At 35.5% G+C, this 9,185-nt stretch overlaps 1 non-coding gene across 1 annotated transcript; it reads left to right on the top strand.

The window, feature by feature from the left end:
• The first annotated feature begins 6,891 nt into the window (after positions 1–6,891).
• LOC124899087 lies at positions 6,892–6,995 on the top strand. Its single transcript, XR_007056225.1, has one exon. It is a non-coding gene; the product is annotated as a small nucleolar RNA R71 (small nucleolar RNA).
• Positions 6,996–9,185: the final 2,190 nt, after the last annotated feature.

Here is a 9,185-nt window from a genome sequence, read left to right as displayed (position 1 = left end):
ATCCACCGGGCAGTCGAACGATTACCACATAAGAGATGGCAAATATATTTGCAAGGAGTATCAATATTCAACCTCTTTAATGGCTCAGAATACACCATGGGCGTACCTAGTATATCATTTAAAGTGTTGGTAGTAAAAGTGACTACCCAGCCCTTTATCTCAACCTTCACATCCTTATTCCATGGGTCCCAATTAGCATAAAACTCCCGCACAAGACTCAGATTGCACTCAAATTGTTGTTCAAACAAGAAGGTCATATGTAGTGCCTCAATTCAGCACACCATACTTGGGTACTCCTTCAGTATAATGACCTTATCAATGAACTAGTCTATTGAATACTTGAACTCCTTGTGTTGGGAATACTATTTATTCCCATCTTTCACAACTGCTTTGGTGCAATAGCTTTAGGATTGGCTGGGGGTACCTGGTCATCCTATCAACTCCTTTTATGTCCAAATTCAAAAGAACCAGCTTCATTCTTTCCTTTGCTCTTTTGTTGTCGGCTAGACATTGCACCTGTTAATAATAATAGTCAACACATGCATCAGACATATACCTTGGGTGAACAAGGAAACACTAACTGTGAAATCCACCCCATACTTAGTTGCTATCACACGTACACAAGTAAGTGATCCAGGGTACTCAGACTTACCCTGTTCAACATAAAATTACCATAATCAGTCCGCCAACATAAAAAAATACATCTCAAAGAAGTGGCAATTCAAACACTCATCATAATAACTTATCGGATTAACAACTACATTAACACTACTAACCATACAACCATTCACTAACACCTTTCCTTTCTTCAACAATTTGACATTAGTGCATTCAGCATGTCTAACACAGGAATACATCAATGTCACACAAATTAGTAATTTTTAGCTAATACTAAGGTGTTGAGAGATCAAAATCCACTCGACTCTGAGTTGCTAGCATGGGTACGCAAGTAAGTGAGCTAGGGTACTCAAACTTCCCCTACTCAAAACATACGCATAAGCACTCCCAATCCATAGTACTTCATAACAAATCCAACAACAACATACAACCTATCAATAAATAATTTTCAAGCATCCATAATACTCAAATGTGCAATAATTGCTCAACTAACCATAACATGAACCCATCTCTACACACTAGAAAATCTGAATAGTTATGACAAGGGATAAAAATTTAATTAATACTATCATCCGATCTATACATTAAGGAATAACTCAGCAGCACAGAATACACCATACATGAAAACTACCATATAAATTAAAGTACTAGCAAGTAAAATATCACAAAATAAGCGCAAGTTAAAAGCATTCTTTGCAATTTCAAATGTGAACATCATAGCATCATCGCATGAATGACAACAATTCTCCAATAAATTAAGTAGAGTTATCATGGTTGAGGAACCGAAACAAATAAAAAATGAAGAACTTACCTTTGTTTTGGAAGTAGAAGATGAACCAGTGGGCTTGTTCTTATTAACAATGGAGGACACAATTGAAATAAAATAATTTAGGGCTGTGGCGATTTTAGGGCGGCAGCGGCTAGGGCTAAGAGTGGGAGAAACTGAGAGCCTACAGGGGTATATATAGAAAAGACAGTGGAAATAGATGATGTGATGTGATGATTATCGCGTTGAAAGGTACGACGCGATGCATCAAGTTTGTATCGAGCTACTAGAATTAGCATTAGAAAAATTTTCTAACTATCAGTTGGGTATCCACCGATATGATGTGATGGATATCGCGTTGGATCAACCGACGTGATGCATCGATACCGCATCAATTCATTGGAAATTGCTCGTAAATTTATTTCTATGTATGGAAATCACGCACATCGACGCGACACATTTAGTTCACATCGGTTCACCAGAAATTTTACCTAAAAAATTTTCTAAGGTTAAATTTTCCACATTTTGGGGAATCTTTTATTCCCCATTACCTTTTTCACCTCTTAACACCTATTTAAATTATTCAAAGATCATAAGTCACCCACTTCTCATATTATTTATCTTCACCAAATTTCTCATTCCTGCACATCAACCAAAAATAACAAAATTATGTAGAAAAAAGTGGGTTGCCTCCCACCAAGTGCCTTATTTTCAGTCGTGGCACGACTCATCTTTTTCTATGTTTTCACTTTTTTTCTTTTCTAAATATTAAAAATAGAAAGAAACTACCTTACTACATTACATCCATGGGTTGCCTCATAATGCTTAATTTTACATCGTGGCACAACTTAGCTTAGCCTTGCTCATCCGTAAAGGTGATGCACACATTGTATTTATCTTCATGATTTGCCAAATAATGCTTCACACATTGTCCATTCACCAAAATCTTTTTAGTATTCTCTTTATTCCACAGTTCAATAGCTCAATGAGGCGTCATTCGCACTACCTCAATTGGTCCAGACCACTTTGATTGCAGCTTACCCAAAAAAAACTTTAACCTTGAGTTGGATAGCAAAACATGTTGATTGGATTCAAACACCTTGTCCTGAATTTCCATGTCATGCCACTTTTTAGTCTTCTCTTTGTATAGTTTGGCGTTCTCTTAAGCATGGAGATGAAACACATCAAGTTCAACAATCTGTAATAATATTATTTCTCCTGGGGCCTTCATATAGAGATTTAGCTTTTTCATGCCCCAATAGTCTTGATGTTCCAGCTCTACAAGTAAATAGCAAGCTTTACCGTAAACCAAATGATTTGGGGAGGTCCCTATGGGCATCTTATAAGCTGTTTTGTACGCCCACAATGCATCATCTAGCTTTTTGGCCCAATCCTTCTATTTCCCATTAATAGTTTTCTACAGTATTTACTTTATCTCTCGATTGGATACCTCAACTTGGCCATTTATTTGTGGATGGTACATAGTAGCTATTTTTTGCCTAACACCAAATTTAGCTAAAAGATTCTTAAACCAAGTGTTAATCAAATGCATACCTCCATCACTGATTATAGTTCTGGGAGTGCCAAACTAGGAGAATATGTTTTTCATCACAAATTTTAATATCACTCTTGCATCATTAGTGGGAAAAGTTACAACTTCCACCCACTTGGATACATAATCAAATGCCATTAACATATACAATTTTCCATTGGATGGTGGGAAAGGTCCCATAAAATCTTTTTCCCCAAACATCGAATACATCAACTTCAAGAATATTATTTAGAGGCATCTCATGACACCTTAAAATTGTACTTAACCCCTGGCACTGATCACAACTCTTCATGAAATCTACTTCATCTATAAATAATATTGGCCAAAAGAACTAGATTACAACACTTTCCTGGCTATTCTTTCACCCCTAAGATGGCAACCATATGGAGATAAATGACACTTTTGTAGCACTTGTTTAATTCAACTTCTAGAACATATCTACATACAATCCCATTAGGACCCGTCTTAAACAGACATGGCTCGTCCCATATATAAGTACAAGAATCATGTAGCAATTTCTTCCTCTATTGAATTATAGCTTTAGGAGGGTAAAAGTCACTCACCAAATAGTTAATGATGTCCGCATACCAAGGAACTTCATATACCTCCATAGACAATAATTTTTCATTCAGAAACTCTTTCGAAATGCAAAGAAAATCAACAATATTTTCATGATTCTCTAACCTTGACAAATGGTCTGCACCTTGATTTTCTGCTCCTTTTCGATCATGAACCTCTAGGTCAAATTCTTACAGTAACAAAATCAAACTGATCAATCGTGGCTTTGCATCTTTTTTGTTAAGGACATACTTGATGGCTAGATGATCAGTGTGAACAATTACCTTGGTGCCCACCAAGTATGATCTAAACTTGTCGAATGCATAAACCAGTGCTAACATCTCCTTTTCTATACCTGTGGAATTTATTTGGACATTATTCAAAATCTTACTACCATAATAATAGAGAGAAATACCATGTCGTTTCTCTGCCCCAAAACTGCTCTTATAGCTATGTCACTAGAATCACACATTAGCTCAAATAGCAACTCTAAATCTGGAGAAATCAACATAGGTGCTTCGGTCAGGTTCTTCTTTAGCTTTTCAAAAGCTTCTTGACAATACACCCTAAAATCAAACTTGACTTCTTTTTCTAACGATTTACGCATAGGGCTTGCAATTTTTGAAAAATCCTGAATAAACGCCTGTAGAAGCTAGCATGCACCATGAAACTTTGTACTTCCTTCACTGTTACCGGATGTGGAAGCTTTTAAATCACTTCAATTTTGGTTCTATATACTTCAAATCCTTTATATGCCACTTTATATCCAAGGACTAATCCTTTATTAACCAAAAAGTGGCATTTTTCTTAATTTATCACCAGATTTGTCTCTTTACAATGAGATAGGAGTTGATCTAGATTCTACAAGCATACATCAAAAGAATTACCATAAATAGAGAAGTGATCCATGAATACCTCAACAAATTCTTCAACCATGTTATAGAAAATTGACATTATGCATCTTTGAAATATTACAGGTGCATTACAGAGGCCAAAAGGCATGCGTCTGAATTAATGGAGATCTGATTGAAACCTGAGTAACCATCAAGAAAATAGTAGTACTCCTACCCTACCAACCTATCTAATATCTGATCAATAAATAGGATAGTATAGTGGTCCTTTCTTGTGGCTTTATTCAACATCTACTAGTCAATACAGAATCTCCATTCAGTTACCATGCGAGTGGGAATTAGCTCATTTTCATCATTGGTAACCATGGCCATCCCACCTTTCTTTGAGATACAATGTATTTGGCTTACCCAGTTACTATTGGAAATTGGATAAATAATCCAATTATGAAGCCACTTGATGACCTCTTTCCATACCACGTCATTCATCATCCGATTTAATCTATGTTATTGCTACTCTCTTAGTTTGAAACCCTCTTCTATTTATACGTTGTGCATGCAAGAAGCTTGATTTATCCCTATAATGTAACATATATCAACCAAATTCCTTTTTTTACTTTTTAAGACTACCATTGCTTTACTTAATTGTACATCAGATAAATATACAGACAAAATAATAGGCAAAGTATCATTGTCTCTTAGGAAAACATATTTTAAGTGATGAGGAAAAACCTTAAGCTCCAATTTTGGAGCTTCATCAATTGAAGCTTTGGGCAATGGAACAATTGGCCTATTCAATGGCTCAAAAGGAAGCTTTCTTATTTCCACAGCCGCCAAATTCATGACTTGGACTAATTCTAGTACCTCTACATCTCCATAAAGATCACGACTAACCAAAGGTCACTCTAGTGGATTATTAGAAAATAACCACCTACAATCAGACTCAATGTCTATAATAGATATAGTTGACAACTCCTCATATATGGCAGGTAATTTTAGCACCTTGTATACAACAAAAACCTTTATTTTATCATGTGCTCTCATTTTTATCTTCCCTGCTACCACATCAATTAGTGCCTACCCTATTGCTAGGAAAGGTCATCCCAAAATAAATGGAACAATCGGATAACTTGAAAATCAATAATCATAAAGTCTACAAGAAAGATCAGTGATCCCACTTGTACTAAGATATCTTCAATAATCCCATCCGGCCTAGCGAGGGACCTGCCAGCCAAATATAACACAATGGTTATGGGTTTAGAACTTTCAAGACCCATCTTATGGTACCAAGATATGGGAATAATATTTATGCTAGCCCCCAAGTCACACAATCCATGAGCACTAATGGTCTGCCCAATAGTGATCTGCTAAGTAAAAATACATGGATCCTTCAGCTTTATGGGCAGGTTGTTTGTTTCTTGGATATGCACTTCTCAGTAAGTGGAACAGTAGCATACTCTATCAACTTATTCTTTTTTACCACTATGTCTTTCATGTATTTTGCATATTTTGGAACACTATGTAGAATATCAACAAGAGAAAGATTTACATTAACTTACTTTAGAAGGTCCAAGAACTTCTTGTTACTGGCCTTTTCTTGATACTTTCTCTGCCTTTAAGGAATGGTTAAAGGGAAAGTCTTCTTCTCTACTTGAATTTCATCACTTGCAGCTTTTTCTTTGACCCCTTTCTCCTTATTATCTTTAGGATCCTCATCAGTGGCTATGGGACTAACCTACTCAGATATCGCCTTCTTTAATCGCAACCTACTCCTTGTTGTAACTACATTTACATACTTTGGATTCGCCTCTATATCTCTAGGTAAGCCACCTTGAGGTCTTATGTTTTTTGCTCATATAATCAAACTATGTTACAACTCTAAATTTCTGGTAATCAACTGTTGACTCTTCAACTCTACTACAAACTGCGCTTGATTAGGTAAAAGTTTCTTCATCATCTCCTCCATATAAATTGTTTGAGTAGTATCTTGATTATTCTGAAATTTTATTGATTCTATTGCACTAGCCCCTTATACTAATTTTTTTTCTTGATTTCCACCCTATAAGAAATTGTGATGGTTCATACAGTTGGGATTATATGTATTGCCGAAATTCTACTGTCCCTAATGATTTGCATTCCTTACATAATTAACAGAATCTAGATTAGCTGTACAAGCATCTAATGCATGCTCACTACTTCCACAAACCTCACACCAAGAATTTACCTATTGGACTACATTATCTATAGCTGCTTCTTGTGGAACCTCAAACTTTTACTATTAAGCTAAGTAAGCATATGATTTTGCATTGCTGCAATCTGAGCTGATAATGCTTTGAACTGATCTACCTCTAACACTACAACAACTTTCTTAGGAGCACTCCTTGAATCAGTATGCCATTCAAGATTCCCTTGTGAAGTCTGATTCAGCAATGTGTACAATTCATCATAAGTCCTCTCAAGAGCTTGCCCACCTGCTGCTGAATCCAAAAGAATCTTGGTATTTGGCTCTAACCCCTCAATGAAAGTACAAATAAGGATATCAATAGAATGATGATGGTGAGGGAAATTTTTTAGCATACTTTTAAATCTCTCCTAAGCTTGGTAGAGATTCTTTGTTTTTTTTTTCAAAACTAAGAATCTCGCTTCTCAAACCTTAGTCTTCCCAGATGGAAAGAATCAAATAAGGAACTTACAAGCTACATCTTCCCAAGAAATAATAGAGAGTGTTGGTTCGGCATATAATCACCTCTTTGCTTCCACAAATAAAGAAAAAGGAAAGTGTCAATCTAACATAATCAGTACTCACACCAGCAGGAATCTAAGTATCGCTTATTTCCAAGAAGGTTTGTATGTGCTGCTATGGGTCTTCATGTGAAAGGCCAAAAAATTGCCCTGCTGAATTCAATAATTGTACTATATTCTACTTCAATTCAACTCAATCACCTGGCTTGGGCTTGGGAATACTGTTAGTAGCATGGTTCGTGATTGGGATTTCTACCTCACGAATAGGTCTAGTAGTAGGTTGATCAGGAACAACTAGGATAACTGGAGCTGGGAAATTTTCAGTATTTGGATTGACAAGATCATTTGGATTAACTAGACGAGCTATTTGAACCTATAGAATGGGATATTAAGCTTTTCGCCTTTGTTAAAATATCAATTCTGGTTCTGTAAATGGCTCTACCAACTCTTTATCTCTCGCCAGTCCTGTAGTCAGCTAATTCTGTAAAAATTCAGCCACTAAGATCAACTTATTAACACTTAAACTTATTATCAAAAACAACAAATTTAGCAAAGTACTAATTATATATGTCCCCAGCAACGACACCAAAAACTTATTGAGGATCAAAAACATACGCAAGTGCACATGATTGTACAAGTAATATAGTGACTTAGATAATCAGATATCATTCCCATGATGACTAAGCAACTAGAAATTTAACCAACTTTTAGTTTTAGCCACAAAGGTATTAGGTGTTATAAAATATATAGATGTTTGTGAAATTGTGAATAAAAATTGTAACTAAATAAGAAATAGCATTTTGCGACAATAGCAAAGAAACAAACAGTTGTAAACAATAATGATTAGAATTCCAGGGTTGAGGCACATTGGACAATCATACAATTCTATCTCTTTATCGCATTCTAGTTGGTTATCTGGTTGTTGATTCTCAGGTTTTATAGTTTGATGTTGTTGTTCTGTCGTCAAATATTTTAGCTATTGAATATTGCATCTACAACTCCCGTAGTGATACAATAATTCTTCTTGATTCATTAAGTTGTCTTCTTACAATTGAACCAAGCAAGGGGTCTAGGTAAATCCCTATCCTAGATGATAATTCAAACACCTTATTTCATAAGAGGATAAGAAACTTGCTCCTTAATTTCTTCATTCTATCCTGTGATAGATTTATTCTAATGGTGGCCACTCATCAAAATAGTAAGCTCAAGAAATTAAGAACAACTCAGATGATAATCCAAAAAAAAACTACGATAAAGAATATCAAAGAGTAATCATGTTATTGGCTTCAACCCAAGAACAAGGGTGTTTATCCACTCATGTTTGAGTTCAACATAAAAGAATAAGTAATTAATCATACCCAAAATTAATCTTGAAGTAAAGAAGTTCAAAGGAATGTATAGGAACCCTAAAAGAGAGAATTTTATGCTTTTCCGCTATTACTATGCTTGGAAAAAGTTTTTGAGATTGTGCTCACGTGGTCCTTTTATACTTGGACAAAAATTAGCCAGATCTGTACGTGTCGCATCACACAGCACATTGCTAAGGCCGATGCGTTGCATCATGTATTGCATTGCAAGGCCCAACATATTGCATCAAATTTGCATCGACTCATTGGAATTGTCTTCTGAAAATTTGACTAAGTCACAAAACACAAGGACTGATGCGACGAGTCGACATCGTGTCGCGTCACTGAAATTTCACCCCAAAAATTAGACAAAATCTCATAAATCAATTCCTTTTCAGGTAATTTCTTCTATTCTTGCTCCAGCTCAGTTATACATTCTCTTGGACTCAATAAAAATGGTTTTCCACATCAACACAATTAATTCTACACCATCAATCACAAATTGCTTCATAATATGCATCCATTTTTTGTCCGAAACCACTAAAATTTTACCCTGCATCACTAATCTTGTAGGTAAGATATGAAACACAATTTAGGCTCAAATTCAATAGTATTAACATAATTTTTTCTCTCAAAACAAGTCAAATATGGTTAGATATTGGTGTTTGGACGTATAAATATGCCCAAGATCAGGTTTATGACCACATGCTCACATATTCAATTAGGAATGAAACTCCAATTACATGCTCACACAT

Source organism: Capsicum annuum, chromosome 5 (genome assembly GCF_002878395.1).
Source record: "Capsicum annuum cultivar UCD-10X-F1 chromosome 5, UCD10Xv1.1, whole genome shotgun sequence".
NCBI classification, from domain to species: domain Eukaryota; kingdom Viridiplantae; phylum Streptophyta; class Magnoliopsida; order Solanales; family Solanaceae; genus Capsicum; species Capsicum annuum.
Note: the sequence above shows the minus strand (reverse complement) of the source record. Positions and strands in the feature narration are given on the sequence as shown.